At 46.7% G+C, this 19,772-nt stretch overlaps 1 long non-coding RNA gene across 1 annotated transcript; it reads right to left on the bottom strand.

The window, feature by feature from the left end:
• Positions 1-1,586: 1,586 nt before the first annotated feature.
• LOC131381287 (uncharacterized) lies at positions 1,587-19,694 on the bottom strand. The gene is made up of 5 exons (XR_009209918.1): positions 19,601-19,694; positions 7,089-7,212; positions 6,428-6,649; positions 4,698-4,833; positions 1,587-1,766 (listed from the first exon to the last, which is right to left on the bottom strand). It is a non-coding gene; the product is annotated as an uncharacterized LOC131381287 (long non-coding RNA).
• Positions 19,695-19,772: the final 78 nt, after the last annotated feature.

Genomic DNA, 19,772 nt, shown 5'->3' with positions numbered 1-19,772 from the left:
CTATAGACTTTTTTTCTTTTTCATTTTAAATATTGAGGTGAAAGTCACACAACATAGAATTAACCATTTATATATATTTTTTTTTTGATACGGAGTCTCGCTCTGTCACCCAGGCTGGAGTGCAGTGACGCGATCTCGGCTCACTGCAAGCTCCACCTCCCGGATTCACACCATTCTCCTGCCTCAGCCTCCCGAGTAGCTGGGACCATAGGCGCCTGCCACCATGCCCAGCTAATTTTTTGCATTTTTAGTAGAGATGGGGTTTCACCGTGTTAGCCAGGATGGTCTCGATCTCCTGACCTCGTGATCTGCCCGCCTCGGCCTCCCAAAGTGCTGGGATTACAAGCGTGAGCCACTATGACTGGCCACAAAAAATTTTTTTTTAATACAGGGTCTTGCTCTGTTGCCCAGGCTGGACTGCAGTGGTGTGATCACAGCTCACTTCAGCCTCAAACTCCTAGGCTCAGGTAATCCTCCTGCCTCAGCCTCCCAAGTAGTTGGGATTATAGGCATGTGCCACCACATTCAGCTAATTAAAAAAATTTTTTTTGTAGAGATGGGGTCTTGCTATATTGCCCAGGCTGGTCTCAAATACCTGGCCTCAAGCGATCCTCCTGTCTCAGCCTTTCAAGGTACTGGAATTACAGGTGCATGCCACCATGGCTGGCTAATTATTTTATTTTATTTTTTCTAAAGATGGGGTCTTGCCATTTTGCCAAGGTTGGTCTTGAACTCCCAACCTCAAGTGATCCACCCACCTTGGCCTGGGATTACAGGTGTGAGCCACAATGGCCAGCCAAAATTACCATTTTTAAAATGAACAATTCAGGCCAGGCATGGTGGTTCACACCTATAATCCCAGCACTCTAGGAGGCCAAGGTGGGCAGATCACCTGAGGTCAGAAGTTCGAGACCAGCCTGGCCAACATGGTGAAACCATCTCTACTAAAAACACAAAAATTAGACTGGGCGCGGTGGCTCACACCTGTAATCCCAGCACTTTGGGAGGCTGAGGTGGGTGGATCACGAGGTCAGGAGATCAAGACCATCCTGGCTAACACGGTGAAACCCCGTCTCTACTAAAAATACAAAAAATTAGCCAGGCGTGGTGGCGGGCGCCTATAGTCCCAGCTACTTGGGAGGGTGAGGCAGGAGAATGGCGTGAACCCAGGAGGCAGAGCTTGCAGTGAGCCAAGATTGCGCCACTGCACTCCAGCCTGGACGAGAGAGCTAGACTCTGTCTCAAGAAAAAAAAAAAAAAGAAAAAAGAAAAAAACACGAAAATCAGCCGGGCTCTGTGGCGGGTGCTTGTAATCCCAGCTACTCAGGACGCTGAGACAGGAGAATTGCATGAACCCTGGAGGTGGAGGTTGTAGTGAGCCAAGATCTCACCATCGTACTCCAGCGAGGGTGACAAGAGTGAAATTCTATCTTAAAAAGATAAACAAATAAAATAAAATAAAATAAAATAAAATGAACAATTCAAGCCAGGCACGGTGGCTCATACCTGTTATCTTAGAACTAGAACTTTGGGAGGCCGAGCTGGGAGGATTGCCTGAGCTCAGGAGCTCAAGACCAGCCTGCGCAACATGGCAAAACCCGTCTCTAATAAAAATACAAAAAAATTAGCTAGGGGTGGTGGTGCATGCCTGTAATCCCAACTACTGGGGAGACTGAGGCAGGAGAATTGCTTGAACCTGGGACGCGGAGGTTGCAGTGAGCTGAGATCACGCCACTATACTCCAGCCTGGGTCACAGAGTGAGACTCTGTCAAACAAACAAACAAACAAACAAACAAACAAAACAACACAATTCAGTGACATTTACAGCGTTGTGTGACCACTATAGTTTCAAAACATTTTTACCACCCAAAAAGAAACCACACACCCGTTAAGCAGCTCCTAGTCGGAGGCAACCACCAATCTGCTTTCCATCTCTGGATTTGCCTGTTCTGCACATTTCATACACATGGAATTGTGCAACATGTGGCCTCTTGCATTGGTGTCTTTCCCTCTGCATGATGTTTTGAGGCTCCTCTGTGTCATAGCCTGTGTCAGTGCCTCATCCCAGATGCGGCCATATCATATTCCATTGTGTGAACACCGTGCGTTGTTGATTCATTTGTCTGTTCATGGCCATTGGGCTCTTATGAATGCTGCTATTGTAACTACGCAGTGGGTTCATTTATCCCACTTCCCAGATAGAGCCAATTTATCAAGACAGAGGAATTGCAATAGAGAAAGTGTTTAATTCATGCAGGGCTGGCTGAACAGGATACTGGAGTTTTATTATGACTCAAACCAGCCTCCCCAGAATTCGGAGGCTAGGATTTTTCAAGGATAGTTTGGGGGGCCTGGGAATGAGTGCTGCTGGTTGGTTGCAGATGCAATGACAGGGGTGACAGTCTTCTTCTGGGTGAGGCCACAGGACACATTGGCAGGTCCAGGTAGAGCCATCAGCTGTCAGAAATGCAAAACCCTGGCCGGGCGCGGTGGCTCATGCCTGTAATCCCAGCACTTTGGGAGGCCAAGGCAGGCAGATCACAAGGTCGGGAGATCAAAAACATCTTGGCCAACATAGTGAAACCCTGTCTCTACTAAAAAAAAAAAAAATAGCTGGGCATGGTGGCACGCACCTGTAATCCCAGCTACTCTGGAGGCTGAGGCAGGAGAATCATTTGAACCTGGGAGGCAGAGGTTGCAGTGAGACAAGATCGGGCCACTGCACTCCACCCTGGGCAACAAGAACAAAACTCCATCTCAAGAAAAAAAAAAAGAAGGAGAAGAAGAAGAAGAAATGCAAAATCCTGAAAAGGCATCTCAAAAGGCCAATCTTAGGTTTATGTGTACACATCAGCAGAACTCAGGCTCCTCTCATCCTCCTAACTTGGTAGACTTTCATTAGCCTTACGATGACAGTTTAGTTTTGGAGAAGGGCTATTATCATTTAAACTATAAACCAAATGTCTCCCAAAGTGAGCTTGGCACAAGCCCAGTTTGGACGTTAAAGACACGATGAAGCGTTTCGCTGGAGCCCATGAGGTTGAGGCTGCAGTGAGCTATGATTGTACCGCTTCACTCCAGCCTGGACTACTCAGTGAGACCGTATCTCCTAAAAAAATTAAAACAACAACAAAAACAAACAAAACAACCAAACTGCACACTTTGGATTCCATGTGGGATTAACAATGCAAGCTACTCCATTTTGGGGTCTGGTATTTAAAATTCTCACTGCGGCTTGGGTTTGCTTCCTGATCAGGGAATCGGTCCCTGCTGGCTTCCATTTATTGATCCTTATCCCTTCCATGAACAGCTTTTGATTTCCTGCCTTATTCTGTCTTTGGGACACAGGGCTTTTGGGCCCTTCTGTGCAGGTGGTCAGCTGAGAAGCTGAGACCCTAGAGAATACAGCTGAACAGAAGTGTGAGTTAGACTCCATTTGTGGCTAGTGAAACTTCACTTTCTTTGAGCTGTCTTTGGGATGGTTCTGGGTCTTATACAAAAAGAATTATCAGCTGTTTGGCCCAGCTAAAATCTGGTAACAAGAGATTTGAAAGGATTTTTTTGGGGGCAGGGGGAACAGAGAATCGCTCTGTCAACCAGGCTGGAGTAGAGTGGCGCAATCTTAGCTCACTGAGAGCTCTGCCTCCTGGGTTGAAGCAATTCTCATGCCTCAGCCTCCCGAGTAGCTGGGATTAAAGGCATGCACCACCATGCTTGGCTAAGTTTTGTATTTTTAGTAGAGATGGGGTTTCACCATGTTGGCCAGGCTGGTCTCGAACTCCTGGCCTCAAGTGATTCACCCACCTCGGCCTCCCAAAGTGCTGGGATTACAGGTGTGAGCAACTGTGCCCAGCCAATTCCGTCTCTTTTTTTTTTTTTTTTTTTTCTGAGACAGAGTCTCGCTCTGTCAACCAGGCTGGAGTGCGGTGGCATGATCTTGGCTCACTGCAACCTCCACCTCCCAGGCTCAAGCAATTCTCCTGCCTCAGCCTCCAGAGTAGCTGAAATTACAGGCGACCACCACCATGCCCAGCAAATTTTTGTACTTTTAGTAGAGACGGGGTTTCACTATGTTGGCCAGGCTGGTCTCAAACTCCTGACCTTAGGTAATCCGCCCACCTCGGCCTCCCAAAGTGCTGGGATTACAGGCATGAACCACTGCGCCCGGTCAATTCCTTCTCTTTTTAGACCACACAGGGTAACTTCCTGACATTGCCATGGCATTTGTAAACTGTGATGGCGCTGGTAGGAGTGTCATTTTGCATGCTAACACCTTATAGTTAGCATATAATGAGCAGTGAGGACAGGCAGAGGTCACTTCCATTGCCATCCTGGTTTTGGTGGGTTCTGGCTGGCCTCTTCATGGCATCCTGTTTTATCAGCAAGGTCTTTGTGACCTATATTTTGTGCCAACCTCCTGTCTCATCCTGTGACTAAGAATGCCTAACCTCCTGGGAAGGCAGCCCAGTGGGCCTCAGCCTTGTTTTACCCGGACCCTGTTCGAGATGGAGTCACTCTGGTTCGAACGCCTCTGACACCTCTATTCATTTCATTTAAAAAAAAATTGTTCTCCCATATACTTGTGCTCCACCCCACTCCTGCTTCCACTGCCATATTCAGTACCATGTAAAGAGATCTAGAGATCTCTAATGACCCAAACCCCTTAAGGAACTCAGAAAAAAAAGATGCCACTCACCATTGGTTGGAGGTCTTCTGCTTTCCTTGTGGAGTTTCAAGCGCCACATGCAGAGTCTCCTGAGGTCTAACGCTCCGCTCTCTTTTGCATGGTATTACCCGATCTCTTTGGCTTTTTGGGGATACCAAAAATGACCCTGTATTGCGAGAAAACTTGACCGTGGTTTGCGTAATGGCTAGGCAAGAGATAGAGTTTAGAGGTGGCTGATGGCAGTTGCTTAGAGAAAATGGTTATTACTACAGGGGGTGACAAAAAGCATGGTTTGGGGCACCAATGAGGTGGGAAATCAGCCGGATTTGTTTCCTGAGCACGGGTAATGACCCTGCTGGTCAAAGCAGGATGCAAGCTGGGTGCAGTGGCTCATGCCTATAACCCCAGAATTTTGGGAGGCTGCAAAAGGAGGATCACTTGAACCCAGGAGTTTGAGACCACCCTGGGCAACATAGTGAGACCCCCATATCTACAAAAAATTAAAAACTTAGCCAGGCGTGGTGGCATGTGCCTGTGGGCCCAGGTACTTCGGAGACTAAGGCAGGAGGATTGCTTGAGCCCAGGAAGTCAAGGCTGCAGTAAGCCATGATTGTACCACCGCACTCCAGCCTGGGCAACGGAGGGGGAGACCCTATCTCAAAAAAAAAAAAAAAAAAAAGCAGGCTTAAATTAAAAAAAAAAAAAAAACAGCTGAAACCAGCAGATGGAAACAAAAGTGACCTCCAGTTGCCCTCACCACTCATCAGCATAAAGACCTTCCTTACGGCACTATGGCAGCTTATAAATGCCATGGCAATACCCTATATGGTTCCAGAACTCCCCTACTTCTTTTCTAGAAAATTTAGAATAGCCCACCCCTTGATTAGCATATAATTAAGGCCGGGTATAACTGTGGCTAGCCAGTGCTCCCTTGTTGCAGCTGTGGCTGCCCCTGCTGCTGCTGCTCCTCCTCCTGCTGCTATTTACTGCTACTCCGGCCTCTCCCTGTGGGTTAGCCCTGCTCTTAAATTACTTCCTGAGCAAAGCCAAGAACTCTCTCAGGCTAAGCCCCAATTTTGAGGTGTGCCTGCGTTACCCAGAGGCTATGAAAACACAGCCCACCAAGGGATAGACTCCACGGACGATAGGCTGACCACAGATTGGGATAACTGGCTTTGTTTCTGAGTACCCCCATTTTTCTAAAAGATGTTTAATTATTTTTTTCCTCTCTTTTTTTCTCCTTTTCCCAGTTCCTGACTTCCTACTCAGCCCTTTAGATATGCAAATCTAGCCTTTTCTCCCCTCCTTCACCAGACAGTCCCTTGAGATCCCTTGGCAAGCGCATCTAACTCCTTGAGAGTTAACAGTTGATTTACAGACCAAAGCATGCCTGCTATGGAACTCCCCCATCAGGAGGTGGCCTGGAGAGATAATGGCCTGCCCACAAAAGTGCCAGCAGTCACCAGCTCGACCACCTGATAGATAAGGCACTGGAGCTAGCATGAACCCACTCCTGCCCCTGCTCACTTCCTCCCCTGTCTTTTAGAAGTGCCCACTTTCTGTTCCAAAAGCAAAGTGGGACAGCTAAATGCAAGACAGATGCCTGTGCCACTTCCCCAAGCTAGCTTTGGAATAAATAACCTTATTTGTGCCAGACCTCATTCTAAATAATTGGACTCTGCAAGTGGCCAGCAACTAACCTACTCTACTGTTGAGTTAGAGCTCTGGGTTGCCCACCAGCCTCCAGGGAATATCCTTACAATGAAATGCACTGTGGGAAGCATCACACCGTCCCGTCCCATGAGGAAATGAAATGCACTGTGGGGGTATTGCACAGTCCAGTCCCGTGCTGAAATGAAATGCACTGTGGAGGCACTGTACTGTCCAGTCCCATGACAAAATGAAATGCACCATGGGAGCATCACGCTGTCCAGTCCCGTGCTAAGATGAAATGCACCGCGGGAGGATCACACCGTTCAGTCCTGTGAGGAGATGAAATGCACCGTGGGAGCATTGCACCGGCCAGTCCCACACCGCTCTCTTCTTTCTGGGACCCAGGATTTGGTGTAAAAATGGGATCTTTGATTTTGGAGGAGCTGTGCTCTGCCTTCCAGCTGTGCCTGCTTTATGCATATTTAAAGATTAGGCCCTAAAAACACCATGCTTTCTTTCCCCTTTTCATTAAAGGGCTCTACTCTTCAGGGTAATCGAATTTATCTAGTCATCTAATTAAGAAACAGGCTAAGTTTAGAAGCCAAAATGCAACACTCTAACATTTAGCTGGTTATTTTGAAACTCTTTGTAAAAGAAGTTTGCATCTATAAAGGCAATCTCCATTTATAAGGGCATCTCCTCTCTAAACCAGAAGGAACTTTTAGGATGGGGAAGACTATGGCTTACAGTTCACCTAACAAACCTTACCTTTGCTTAGGCTGGGCATGGTGGCTCACGCCTGTAATCCCAGCACTTTGGGAGGCTGAGGTGGGCGGATCACCAGAGATCAGGAGCTTGAGATCAGCCTGGTCAACATGGCAAAACTCTGTCTCTGCAAAAAAAAAAAAAATTAGCCAGGCATGGTGGCATTTGCCTGTAATCCCAACATGGGAGGCTGAGGCAAGAGAATCACTTGAGCCCAGGAGGCAGAGGTTGCAGTGAGCTGAGATTGCGCCACTGCACTCCAGCCTGGGCGACAGAGTGACACCTTGCTTAGATCTAAGTTCTGTGCCTTTGATTTTCTACCTTGTTTCAGCTAAAGTTATGTTTTTGGAGATGAAAATTTACAGTTCCCTCACAATTGTTTAAGGCATGAAACAGTTAATCAAGAGATTAACAGTCTGAAGTGAGGGAGAGAAACTATTTGAAAAATGGCAAATGAAGAATCTTAGGAGTCTATAAGATCTGCTTCTGTTTGTGTGTTTTTATGTCTATGTGTTTACATATGTCATGTGTATGTCATGTTTCACCACCAAAATACATGAAAGAGCTCTAATTAATTGGCTTAAGGAAAAGGTAAGCATTTAAATCAAATATTTTATCAGAAAAACAGACACGTTAACTCAAATGAGTTCTAGTTCAGGTGACTCTAGTAATCTTTGGTAAATATAGCTTCTAAACTATTGGTAAAACAGGATAGTAAAATGTCTTCAGAATTTAACTTAGACATTTTTGTCTAAGTCTAATGGTCTGTTTGGTCAGATTCTGTCACCTAAATGTTTTAAGGTCATAAAACTGTTGCTTATTTTTTTAATTTTTTGAAACAGAGTCTTTTTCTGTCACCCAGGTGAGAGCTCAGTGGTGAGATCTTGGCTCACTGCAATCTTTGTTTCCTGGGCTCAAGCAATCCTCCCACCTCAGCCACGGGGAGGCATAGCTGCAGGCACTGTCCTTTGTCCTGGGCTCTGCATCCGGCACATTATTAAAATTGCTGACCTTCCAGGTTTTTCTCTAAAAATAAGTGTTACTAAGAGTTCACATCATAATTAATATATGTAATTAAAACTCCAGCCTGGGCTACAGAGTGAGACTCCATCTCAAAAATAAATAAATAAATAAAACTACTAGATATAAGAAAAACATTTCTATATGCAAAATATATGAGGAAAGTAAAACATGTTTTTAGTAAAGGAGGTTATAAGAAGCCATACCATTGTAGTTTTTGTTAAAGGGATATTAATTTTGCCTAGTTAAGTTTTACACTGAGGGAATTCAAAAATGATAGATAAAACTAAATGTATATAGAAAGTTGAAAAAGAAAATGGAAAATTGTCAAAGGTTATAAAAGGTTTATAAAAATCTTGTGGTCAAACTGGTTAAGAATGGATGGATTTGTTTATAAAATTTTATTAAAATTAGCTTTATTATTAATAAAACACGAATGCAAATGTAAAATTTGGTTTCCTTTTTGGAACAAAATTTTTGTGTAATAAGAGATAGTACAAGATGTTTACCTTTTGAGTAAACTTCAAAAAACAAAACAAAACAAGTGAGGGAGACAGATTCAGTGGCCTCATGCTGTATTTATTAGTTTTTTGGTTTCTGAATTTTTTTTGAGATGGAGTCTTGCTCTGTCACCCAGGCTGGAGTACAGTGGCACAATCTTGGCTCACTGCAACCTCCACCTCCCAGGTTCAAGTGATTCTCCTGCCTCAGCCTCCTGAGTAGCTGGGATTACAGGCATGCACCACCACGCTTGGCCAATTTTTGTAATTTCAGTAGAGATGGGGTTTTGCCCTGTTGCCCAGGCTGGTCTCGAACTCCTGACCTCAGGTGATCCACTGGCCTCAGTCTCCTAAAGTGCTGGTATTACAGGCATGAGCCACCGTGCCCAGCCTGAATTTATTAGGTTTTATGATTGTTTGGGAAACTGACTGTATTAAAAAGTATATAATTTTTGCTTTTTGAAGTATTTCAATTATCATTTTGGCTCAATGACCATTTTACAGTGACCTGTGATCCTATTTTGTGATATGAAGTGTTTTAAACCTTTGAAATTTGACAAACTATTTTCTTTTGAGCTATTTATAGCTTTTAACAATTGAGTGAAGTATATTCTTGTGAGCAAAATTTGAAGCGTATTTCTTTCTCGTCATCTGATGTCTCCAAGTTTGAAAACTATTTGTGAGTATTCCTAATTTATGGCAATATAGTTATTTGCATAAGGTCAGTAAGAATCTGTTGTCTTTTATAACAGGACACAGTTGGAGACACTGATTATTTTACCAAGGCATTGACTAGAATGGCATATTTTAGATATGACTGGACTGTTTTGAGGAATTGGGGTTAACTCACAGAGCTGAAAAAAAGACAGTTGAAAAGACTGGCCTAGTACCTTGACTCAATGGTTCCCCTGCAAGCTTCCTGACCTGTGTTAAGTAAAGAATGTCACTTTCTGATTAGGCCCAGGAATCTCAAAATATTTTGAGACCTTTAGAATAAGTCATCCAACTCATACAGGTATCTGTAGGCACTGATAAATCCTTGGCTTGGCTCCCAACTCATACAGGTATCTGTAGACACAGATAAATCCTTGGCTTGCCTCCCAACTCATATAGGTATCTGCAGGCACAGATAAATCCTTGGCTTGGCTCAAGAGGCTTTTACTAGGTCTGACCTTGGCCAGTCATGGTAGCTCAAGCCTGTAATCCCAGTACTTCGGGAGATCAAGGCAGGAGGATTGCTTGCGGCCAAGAGTTCAAAACCAGACTGTGCAACATAGTGAGACTCCATCTCTCAAAACAACAACAACAACAACAAAAGCCCAGTGTAATGATATGTTTCTCTCATCCAAGCTACTTGGGAGACTGAGGTTGGAGGATCACTTGAGCACAGGAGTTCAAGGTCATTGTGAGCTATGATCACACCACTGCACTCCAGCCTGGGCAACAGAGTGAGACCTTGCATCAAAAATAAATAAATAAGGCCAGGTGCAGTGGCTCATGCCCGTAATACCAGCACTTTGGGAGGCTGAGGTGGGCAGATCTCCTGAGGTCAGGAGTTTGAGACCAGTCTGAGCAACATGGCAAATCCCTGTCTGTACCAAAAATACAAAAAATACCCAGGTGTGGTGGCATGCACCTGTAGTCCCAGCTACTTGGGAGGTGGAGGTGGGAGGATAGCTTGAGCTTGGGAGGCAGAGGTTGCAGTGAGCTAAGATCATGCCACTGCACTCCAGCCTGGGTGACAGAGTAAAATTCTGTCTAAAAGAGAGAGAGACAGAGAGATTAAATAAATAGTCTAACCTTATAAAAAGTTCCAGCAAAAGCAACTTAAAAGAGCCTATATGGCCAATCACTATTTTTACTATACTTTATGCAAATAATTGGGCCAAGTGTAATAAGACTAAAACTGATTTTGCCAATATATTGGTCTTACTATGATTTCTTCTTGATAACAATGGGAAACTGGAGAGAGAAAAATTACGTTTCAAAAGAAAACTATAGGCTGGGTGGGAGGATTGCTTGGGGCCAGAAGTTCAATACTAGCCTGGGTGACATAGCAAGACCTCTTCCCTACAATAATCTTTTTTTAAGAAAGAAAGAATGCTATAGTACACTTGTTATTAGTTTCTAGCCTTGTCCATCGTTTTTTCAGTTTTTATTATTTTCTACAATTTGTGCTGAATCCTCCATTCTTATCTGGCTACAAATCTCCAAACTAACATTTTCAAAATCTTCTTCCATCTTTGTGATGTGGACTGAATGAAATTGCTACTACGTTTTCACTGAGGCCTTGCAAGCTGAAGCTCATACTATCGGGGGAAGCAGCCTCCAATATTTAGAATTACTGATGAGGTTCCATGTCCCACTGGGCACGCATTGTCTCGACAAACATCTTAACAGGAAACAGAGTTCAAGAGCAGACAACTGGTCTGACTACAATTTCCCAGGCTGGAATTTCCTAATCCTAGCAAGCCTGAGGGCACTGCAGGAGACCAGGGTGTATTTCATCCCTTATCTTCAACCACATAAGACAGACACTCCCAGAGTGGCCATTTTAGAGACCTCCCTCTGGGAATGCATTCCTTTCCCAGAGTTATTCCTTGCTGGGAAAAGAATTCAGCGATATCTCTCCTATTTGCTTTCTGCAAGAACAGAAATATGACTCTGTTCTGCCCGGCCCCGCAGGCAGTCAGACCTTATGGTTATCTTCCTTGTTCCCTGAAAGTCACTGTTATCCTGTTCTTTTTTAGGATGCCCAGATTTCATATTGTTCAAACACACGTTTTACAAACGATTTGTGCAGTTAACGCAATCATCACAGGGTCCTGAGGGGACATATATCCTCAGCTTACGAAGATGACGGGATTAAGAGATTAAAGTAAAGACAGGCATAGGAAATCACAAGAGTATTGACTGGGGAAGTGATATATGTCCGTGAAATCTTCACAATTTATGTGCAGAGACTGCAGTAAAGACAGGCGTAAGAAATTATAAAAGTATTAATTTGGGGAACTAATAAATGTCCATGAAATCTTCACAATTTATGTTCTTCTGCTGCAGCTTCAGCTGGTCCCTCTGTTTGGGGTCCCTGGCTTCCCGCAACAGGCTGAAGTTTTCCTTTTGGGTTAAATTAGAGATAAGATTGATCAAACAGACTCTTTGTGGCAATAAGATACCAAATTATAAACAAGACCTAAGGCCATGGCAGGCAAAGGCTGATTCACACCCTACTAACCATAAACCCTTGTCAAACTGTTTTTTTAAATTAACCTGGTATAACGTGGCTTCTTTTCCAACCTGGTTCTGGATGAGCACACATGACAGAATGGAAATCAAAATATTTTACTGTGAAATATATTTCTTTGACATATTTTGGAATGGCCCTGCAAAGCTGTCTTTTGGCTGGGCGTGGTGACTCATGCCTGTAATCCCAGCACTTTGGGAGGCCGAGGCAGGCAGATCATAAGGTCAGGAGATCGAGACCATCCTGGCTAACATGGTGAAACCCCATCTCTACTAAAAAATACAAAAAAGTAGCTGGGAGTGGTGGCAGGTGCCTGTAGACCTAGCTACTCGGGAGGCTGAGGCAGGAGAATGGCATGAACCTGGGAGGCGGAGCTTGCAGTGAGCCGAGATTGTGCCACTGCACTCTAGCCTGGGTGACAGAGCCAGACTCCGTCTCAAAAAAAAAAAGCTGTCTTTTGTGGGGGAAATTAATTTGCATCTGTAGAGAATGTCCATTAACACATCCTTCCCTTTCTAGGCCTTGCCTGGGTCTAGGAGAGATTTGCTGACAGCTTGACACCTTTAAAGTCTAAGAGACATTTGCCATCCATTTTCTCGGAGGGCTGCTAGAAACCTAGGAGGCTTTCATTTACATAACAAGGGCCTTCACCCCCACAACTGCCTTAACTCAAGCATTCCTTTCTACTTACTTCAGGTCTTCAGACAATAGCTTAACTCTTTTTGACTCCCCCAAAACATAATATAAATAATAGCTTAACTCTCTCAAATGGCAACCAAAGAATCCGTAAAACCCATGTATGACTTGTAAGTCCCTGCTCTGGGATATCCTGCTGTTCAGGCTGAATCAAACGTATACCTTCCATGCACTGACTTATGTCTTTGCCTGTAACTCCTGTTTACCTAAAACGTATAAAAGTAAACTGTTACCGGCCAGGCACAGTAATCCCAGCACTTTGGGAGGCCAAGGCGGGTGGATCACCTGAGGTCAGAAGTTTGAGACCAGCGTGACCAACATGGTGAAACCCCATCTCTACTAAATACAAAAAATTAGCCAGGCGTGGTAGTGCACGCCTGTAATCCCAGCTACTTGGGAGGCTGAGGCAGGAGAATCACTTGAACCTGGGAAGCAGAGGTTGTGGTGAGCTGAGACTGTGCCACTGCACTCCAGCCTGGGCAACAAGAGTGAAACTCCATCTCAAAAAAAAAAAAAAAAAAAAAAAAGGAAACTGTCTCATGTGTTCATGTGAAGAGACCACCAAACAGGCTTTGTGTGAGCAACAAGGCTGTTTATTTCACCTGGGTGCAGGCAGGCTGAGTCCAAAAAGAGAGTCAGCAAACAGTGGTGGGATTATCAGTAGATCTTATAGGTTTTGGGATAGGTGGTGGAGTTAAGAGCAATGTTTTTGGGGGCAGGGGGTGGATCTCACAAAGTACATTCTCAAGGGTGGGGAGAATTACAAAGAACCTTCTTAAGGGTGGGGGAAGATTACAAAGTACATTGATCAGTTAGGATGGGACAGAAACAAATCACAATGGTGGAATGTCATCAGTTAAGGCTATTTTCACTTCTTTTGCGGATCTTCAGTTGCTTCAGGCCCTCTGGATGTATACGTGCAGGTCCCTGGGGATATGATGGCTTAGCTTGGGCTAAGAGGCCTGACAGAAACTATTACCTGGGTACCTTGTGACCACTTAAGGCTTTTTGGGTTTGTGTTTTTTCCAGGCCACAGTCACTTCTATTGGTTCAGAATAACCCTCTTGAAAACATTTTTAGAGTTTGTTTTTTCTGTTAACACTGCACATGTGCTAGACTCTGTCCAGCCAGTGCAGGGTCTGAGAGTCAAAACAGCAGTGAGGTGAGTTCAGGCAGCACTCAGCAAGGTGCCTTGCCCCAGCCAGTTGGGTTTAGGCAGGGCTGTGCCTAGCAAGGAACAGTGTCCACCCTTTAATACCTACGGATGGGTGGAGACTTCTGGCAGGAAGTCACTCTTACGGGATGGCCCCTTGGATCAGATCGAGGTCACTTCTATCTAGGACATCAACTCCTGCAGAGATGAATTACAGGAACCCAGCCCAGCCCAGCAGCACTGCCCCTGAGCCTCCTGGGCAAGAAGAGCCACCTCGCCCTTTTCTACCTGATTCCTGGAGCCAATGAAGGTAGAGGAAAAGGAATAGGTCGGTCGGCTCTGGAGTGGGGCAGACCACTGGGCTGTTCCCATTGTCACAGGGCAAACCCCCAAAGTGGGACTCAGCCTGTGAGACCACCTGGGTTCCTGGCTTCCCGCGGGAAGGAATTCAAAAATGAGCCAACGGAATGAAGAGAAAGCAGGTTTATGAAGGAAGTAAAGGAACAAAAGTGTGACTACTCCATAGGCAGAGCAGCCCTGAGGGGTGCCGGTTGGCTTTTATGGTAATTTCTTAATCATATGCTAAAAAGCGGTGGACTGTTCATGAGTTTTCCGGGAAAGGGGTGGGCAATTCCTGGAACTGAGGGTTCCTCCCTGTTTCAGACCACACAGGGTAACTTTCAGGGGTGGCCATGGCATTTGGAGACTGTCATGGCTGGTGGGAGTGTCTTTTGGCAGCTGATGCGTTATAATTAGCATATAAGGAGCAGTGAGGACAGGCGGAGGCTGCTTTCATCACCATCCCGCTTTTGGTGGGGTTCGGAGGCTTCTTTACCACATCCTGTTTTATCAGCGGGTCTTTGTGACCCGTATCTTGTGAAACAAGTCCTGCCAAATTGCTACCTCACCATCTCCCCCACAGCAACCTCCTGAGCTCACGGCGCTCCTGGCCAGCTGGGACTGCACTATGTCCCTCCCCAGAGGTCCACACATTGAGTAAGCCAACAACTATTTATTGAACACCTACTGAGTGTTAGGGAAACAGTGGGGGCAGCCACATTTAATGGGGTGAGTAGTCTCCCTCCCCAGCGTGGAAACCATGTGGGAAGTGAGATGCCGGTGACAGCGAGGATGCTGAGACCAGGCATAGGGGTCTGCCTACCTCGGTGACTGGGAGTCTCTTTTCCTAGACACCATGGGGGCCAGGGACAAAGGGCAAGCACTATAGCTACTGTTTAGGGAACTCAGAGCCTGGCCTGCTTATGCCTTTCCCCGTAGGGCACTTGAACTTATCACACTGGGCCTTAGTGTCTCCATCAGTAAAAGAGACAAGATACCTGTCTGCATTCTCTACTTATGGAGATAATGGAGGTTTCCCATACGACTGGAAACATTTATCCAGAAGTTTAAGCAGGGGACTCGTGGACAGAAAGCTAAGCTGGGCTGTCAGCTCTCATTTTTTAAGTAGATGCTATGCATAGCACAACAGAGCTACACAGAGCCGACACTTTAACAAATCTGGTGCATGACTCACAAGGCATGTTCTCAAGATGCGGCTGACGTGATCCTAACTGCCTACCAGTAATAAACAGAACGAGGGGTTTGGGATCCTATTGATGCTAGGGCATCTGCTGAGCACTACGTAGGCCATGGAAAAGCATGCACCGTATTTCACAGCAAAAACCTCTTCTCCTGAGAGGAGCTCTTGTTGCTCTCCTACATGACAAAAACATGAGTCTCCTCCCATCTATTCACCACCTTCCCACACTGCGTTTTCTAAAGCCTTTTTGGTAACAGGGACGGGTTTTGTGGAAGACAAATGTATTACTCCATTTTCATACTGCTATAAAGAACTGTCCGGCCGGGCGCAGTGGCTCACGCTTGTAATCCCAGCACTTTGGGAGGCCGAGGCGGGTGGATCACGAGGTCAGGAGATCGAGACCACGGTGAAACTGTCTCTACTAAAAATACAAAAAAATTAGCCGGGCGTGGTGGTGGGCGCCTGTAGTCCCAGCTACTTGGAGAGGCTGAGGCAGGAGAATGGCGTGAACCCGGGAGGCGGAGCTTGCAGTGAGCCGAGATCACGCCACTGCACTCCAGCCTGGGCGACAGAGCGAGACTCCGTCTCAAAAAAAAAAAAAAAAAGAAACGTCCGAGACTGGGTAATTTATAAAGGAAAGAGGTTTAACTGACAGTTCAGCATGGCTGAGGCCTCAGGAAACTTACAATCATGGCAGGAGGTGAAGACGAAGCAAGGCACCTTCTTCACAAGGTGGCAGGGAGAAATGCCGAGCAAAGGGGGAAGAGCCCCTTATAAAACCATCAGATCTCGAGAGAACTGTCGAGACAACAGCATGGGGGACCCATCCCCGTGATTCAATTACTCCACCTGGCTTCTCCCTCGACACGTGGGGATTATAGGGATTATAATTCAAGATAAGATGTGGGTGAAGACACAAAGTCTAACCACGTCAATAACGTTTCCACAGGTGGTGGAAAAAATTTTTTCCAGAGATGGATGGGGTAGTGGTTTCGGGATGAAACTATTCCACCTCACATCATCAGGCATTAGATTCTCATGAGGAGGGCACAACCTAGATCCCTCGCATGCACAGTTCACAATAGGGTTCACGCTCCTCAGAATCCAATGCTGCCGCTGACAGGAGGCAGAGCTCAGCTCAGCTCCCTTGCTCGCCCCCTGCTGCACCGCCTGGTTCCTAACAGGCCACAGACAGGTGCTGATACTGGTCCGTGGCCTGGGGTTTGGAGATTCCTACTCTAAAAAGCAGATTTACCCTCATCATCCCAGGGCCCCTCAGGGTCTAAGAAAAGAGGCCTCTTGGTCACAAAGGTGGACAGACCCATTAAGCTCTGGGTGAGCAGCCCTGTCTCCAGCACATGTCCCACAATGTTTGTGTGTTGGGGAGGGTCCATCTCACCCGATTATCTCAAGGCAGGAGAGCCCATGTCTGTTTTATGCCCCATCGTTTCCCCAGACAGCATCGTTCACCCAGAGACTGCACCAAACCTCAGCAGCTCTCATCATTGTCATAGACTCTGGGCTAAAAAGCTGCTGCTCCCCAGAAAAGTTAGAGCCCTTTAAGATGTGTGTTCAGACATCTGGCATAAACAACATTTCCAGGAAAATGGTGTAAAATGTTAGATCTAGTCATAAAAATGTGAAGGAAAACAAATCCAAGCAGTTTGTGGATTCGATTTTAAAACTTTGAACAAGGTGACGCCTGGTGGCTCACACCTGTGATTCCAGCACTTTGAGAGGCCGAGGTAGGAGGATCGCTTGAGCTCCTGGGCTGGGGCCGGGGTGTAGGGTCCTCAGTAAGGCTTCTGAATAAAACTAACTTTAATTCTTTAAAAGCTTAACTGTTTTTCTTTAGTCAACAAGGTATTTTACATTCTTCTCCTAAATTTAGTCACTGAAATCTGTATTTTACAACAAAGCGCTAGAGCACAGCCTGGCAAACAATGTGAGGCACTAAATGATCCTTTGTAGAGTAAGGAAGTATCAGAACTTACATTTTATTCAGCTTTATAAATATTTAATATTTTGGGTAACACCAGCATCCTTACAAGGAATGTTTATCAGAAGGTCAATTATCTGTCATGGATAAATTCTGGTGCCAGAATGAGATTCACTCTTGGAGAAGGCTGCATTTACTTGTTCACCCTTGAAATATTGCAATCCACCGACTTCTTGATAAAAGGATGCTCTGGTTTTCTGTTTGTTTTTGAGATGGAGTCTCTGTCGCCCAGGCTGGAGTGCAGTGGTGCAATCTCGGCTCACTGCAACCTCCACCTCCGGGGTTCAGGAGATTCTCCTGCCTTAGCCTCCAGAGTAGCTGGGACTACAGACACCCACCACCACGGCCAGCTAATTTTTGTATTTTTTTTAGTAGAGATGGGGTTTCACCATTTTGGCCAGGCTGTTCTTGAACTCCTAAACTCATGATCTGCCTGCTCAGCCTCCCAAAGTGCTGGGATTACAGGCGTGAGCCACTGGGCCTGGCCAGGATGCTCTGGTTTTAACTAAAATTAACCTTCATAAAAGGAGAGCTGTCAAGCACTCCTAGAAAGAAGCCGTGGATTAAAGATGTGCCCGGCAATGCAAGCCAGATTTGTGACCATAAGAAAGGACAGGACCGGGCTCACGCCTGTAATCCCAGCATTTCAGGAGGCCGAGGTGGGCAGATCATGAGGTCAGGAGTTCAAGACCAGCCTGACCAACATGGGGAAACCCCATCTCTACTAAAAATACAAAAATTAGCTGGGCGTGGTGGCGCATGCCTGTAATCCCAGCTACTCAGGAGGGTGAGGCAGAGGTTGCAGTGAGCCAAGATTGCACCACTGCACTCCAGCCTGGTGAACAGAGCAAGACTGTCTCACACTCACACACACACACACACACAAAATAGCGGGGCGCAGTGGCTCACGCCTGTAATCCCAGCACTTTGGGAAGCCGAGGCGGGTGGATCATGAGGTCAAGAGATAGAGACCAACCTGGCCAACATGGTGAAACCCGGTCTATACTAAAAATACAAAAAATTAGCTGGGCGTGGTGGCGCGTGTCTGTAGTCCCAGCTATTTGGGAGGCTGAGGCAGGAGAATGGCGTGAACCCGGGCGGCAGAACCTGCAGTGAGCCGAGATCACGACACTGCACTACACTCCAGCCTGGGAGGCAGAGCAAGACTCCGTAAAAAAAAAAAACAAAAAACAAAAAAGGACAGAGCTGGCGCTCGTGGAAATACAATTTTCCCAAAGTTAAAAACATGATTCTCAACAGCATGAACTGCCCTTCAAAGATGATGGAGCTGCTTCAAAAGGCATTAGAGGAGCTGAGTACGTGGAAGCACTTAAAGTGTCAGATAAGAAAGCGGTTAGGGGCTGCGCCTAGTTGCGGAACCTGTGGTCCCAGGTACTCTGGAGGCTGAGGCGGGAGGATCGCCTGTGCTCGGGAGGCGGAGGCTGCAGTGAACCGAGATCGCGCCATGGCCAGACTCTGTCTCAAAACAAACAAACAAAAAGCAGGTTAAGATGCGCAACTAGTTAACGTTCTGCTGGGCAATTAAAAAATGATCCCGTCTGGGTTATCTTTGCTGCAGGACACACATTATTATATTAGCACCGTCTACCGACAGGAGGCCTTCATTAAGAGCAAATTGCAGGCTCAGCGTGTATTTTACTTTGTAACAGCTGCTTGCCGGGCACTGTGGCTCATGCCTGTAATCCCAACACTTTGGGAGGCCAAGGCAGGCGGATCACCTGAGGCCCAGGAGTTCAAGACCAGCCAGGACAACCCTAACCCCCACCCCTCCCCCAACCGCGTCTCTACAAAAAAATTTAGAAAATTAGCCGGGCGTGGTGGCGCGCGCCTGAGGTCTCAGCTACTCCAGAGGCTGAGGCGGAGACTACAGTGAGCACTGATCCCACCACTGCACTCCAGCCTGGGCGACAGGGCGAGACCCTGTCTCCAACTCACCAGGCAAACGGCGAAGACACACACAGGCGCGTCCCCAAAGAGGGACGCCGGCGTCAGGGGCCCTTGCCCTCCCCAGCGCAGACCCGCCCGAGCCCAGCGCCGCGCCGGGGCCGACCACCGGCGGCCGTGAGGGTTTCCACCCGAATCTCCCCGGCGAGCTGGGCGTCTCCACTACGGGTCCGCGATGCAGTGTACCCACTGCGGGCCCGAGAGAGGGGGCTCTCATTTCTATTCCAGGCGGGGCTGTCTGGAGACCCCGCCCGGAGCGGAGGCCCCTCGCGGCTCCCAGCCTGTTTCCAGGGGATTCAGGTCCTCACGCCGCTCAAAGAACCTCAGCACCCCAGTCCACCAAATCCCACAATCCCCACGAAACACCGCCAACTTTAGAAATCCCACACCCTCCGTACCTTTTATAAGGAACCGGGTGCCCCGCCCTCAACGAGAACCCGCGGGAACTGCATATTGCGCGAGAGCAGAAATACCTTACTTTTTCCTGCGGCAAACGCCCAGTTTCCTTTCACGTGACGAAGAGTGCCCCGTCCCCCAACAGAGGCGTGGCCGCGTCGCGCGCATGCACGT

The sequence above is a fragment of the Hylobates moloch genome, unplaced genomic scaffold (genome assembly GCF_009828535.3).
Source record: "Hylobates moloch isolate HMO894 unplaced genomic scaffold, HMol_V3 SCAFFOLD_15, whole genome shotgun sequence".
Lineage (NCBI taxonomy): Eukaryota > Metazoa > Chordata > Mammalia > Primates > Hylobatidae > Hylobates > Hylobates moloch.
This window is presented reverse-complemented; position numbering and strand designations above follow the sequence as displayed.